Source organism: Rattus rattus, chromosome 15 (genome assembly GCF_011064425.1).
Source record: "Rattus rattus isolate New Zealand chromosome 15, Rrattus_CSIRO_v1, whole genome shotgun sequence".
NCBI lineage: Eukaryota > Metazoa > Chordata > Mammalia > Rodentia > Muridae > Rattus > Rattus rattus.
Window position 1 is genome coordinate 71555453 of NC_046168.1, and position 2506 is coordinate 71557958.

A 2506-nucleotide genomic window follows, 5' to 3' on the forward strand; every position below is an offset into this window, starting at 1 on the left:
TTCAGAGTGGCAGATATGCCTGGCAAGCCAGAGGAGATTACTATCTGCCCACATTTCTGACTCTAGAGGAAAATGCCTAGCACCATCTGGGCCCCATGTGCACAGGGTCCCGAGAGAAGGTGGGGCAGGGCTTTCTAGTTGCTGCCCTCATGGAGAGCTGAAACCCCACTCTGAGGAGCGACTTCAGGCCTGTGACCAGAGGTAAGACCAATTTTTCAGCTCCAAGTGACCTGCCTGTTGGACTCAGGACACATGCCCACAGGAACACCTGAAGACCAGTAGAGAAGAACGACTACACGCCTGAAAGCAGAACACTCTGTCTCCATAATTAGCTGAAAGAGAACAGGAAAACAGGTCTACAGCACTTCTGACACACAGGCCTATAGAACAGTCTAACAACTGTCAGAAATGGCAGAACAAGGTAACACCAGAGACAACGTGATGGTAAGAGGCAAGCACAGGAACCCAAGAACAGAACCCAAGACTACACGCCATCATCAGAGCCCAATTCTCCCACCAAAGCAAACACTAAATATCCAAACACACAAGAAAAACAAGATCTAGATTTAACACCATATTTGATCATGATGGTGGAGGACTTCAAGAAAGACATAAAGAACTCCCTTAGAGAAATGCAGGAAATCACAAAAAAACAAGCAGAAGCCTATAGAGAGGAATCACAAAAATCCCTGAAAGAATTCCAGGAAAACACAATCAAACAGGTGAAGGAATTAAAAATGGAAATAGAAGCAATAAAGAAAGCACAAAGGGAGACAACCCTGGATATAGAAAACCAAAGGAAGAGACAAGGAGCCATAGATATAAGCATCACCAACAGAATGAAAGAGATAGAAGAATCTCAGGAGCAGAATATTCCATAGAAATCATAGACACAACTGTCAAAGATAATGTAAAACTGAAAAAGCTACTGGTCCAAAACCTACAGGAAATACAGGACTCAATAAGAAGATCGAACCTAAGGATAATAGGTATAGAAGAGAGTGAAGACTACGAGATCAAAGGACCAGTAAATATCTTCAACGAAATCATAGAAGAAAACTTCCATAACCTAAAGAAAGAGATGCCCATAAGCATACAAGAGGAAATTAAAAAAAAATTATCGGATCCTACTACAAAAGCATATATTCAACAAAACCTGAAAATCCAGAGGAAATGGACAATTTCCTAGACAGAAACCAGTTACCAAAGTTAAATCATGAACAAATAAACCATTTAAACAACCCATAACTCCTAAAGAAATAGAAGCAGTCATTAAAAGTCTCCAGCCAAAAAGAGCCCATATCTAGATGGGTTCAGTGCAGAATTCTATCAGACCTTCATAGAAGACCTCATACCAATACTATTCAAACTATTCCACAAAATTGAAACAGATGGAGCACTACCGAATTCCTTCTATGAAGCCACAATTACTCTTATACCTAAACCACACAAAGGCCCAACAAAGAAAGAGAACTTCAGACCAATTTCCCTTATGAATATCGACACAAAGATACTCAATAAAATTCTTGCAAACCGAATCCAAGAGCACATCAAAACAATCGTCCATCATGATCAAGTAGCCTTCATTCCAGGGATGCAGGGATGGTTTAATATATGGAAAACCATCAACGTAATCTACTATATAAACAAATTGAAAGATAAAAAGAAATGATAATTTCATTAGAAACTTAGAAAGCATTTGACAAAATTCAACACCCCTCCATGAAAAAAGTCCTGGAAAGAACAGGAATTCAAGGCCCATAGCTAAACATTGTAAAAGCCATATACAGCAAACCAGTAGCTAATATTAAACTAAATGGAGAGAAACTTAAAGCAATCCTATTAAAATCAGGGACTCGAAAAGGCTGCCCGCTCTCTCCCTACTTATTCAATATAGTTCTTGAAGTTCTAGCCAGAGCAATCAGACAACAAAAGGAGATCAAGGGGATACAGATTGGAAAAGAAGAAGTCAAAATATCACTATTTGCAGATGATATGATAGTATATTTAAATGATCCCAAAAATTCCGCCAGAGAACTACTAATCCTGATAGACAACTTCAGCAAAGTGGCTGGATATAAAATTAACTCAAATAAATCAGTAGCCTTCCTCTACACAAAAGATAAACAAGCCGAGAAAGAAATTAAGGAAATGAAACCCTTCATAATAGTTCCAAATAATATAAAATACCTCGGTGTGACCTTAACCAAGCAAGTGAAATATTTGTATGGTAAGAACTTCAAGCCTCTGAAGAAAGAAATTGAAGAAGATCTCAGAAGATGGAAAGATCTCCCATGCTCATGGATTGGCAGGATTAATATAATAAAAATGGCCATTTTACCAAAAGCAATCTACAGATTCAATGCAATCCCCATCATAATACCAATCCAATTCTTCAAAGAATTAGACAGAACAATTTGCAAATTCATCTGGAATAACAAAAAACCCAGGTTAGCTAAAACTATCCTCAACAATAAAAGGACTTCCGGGGGAAATCTCTATCCCT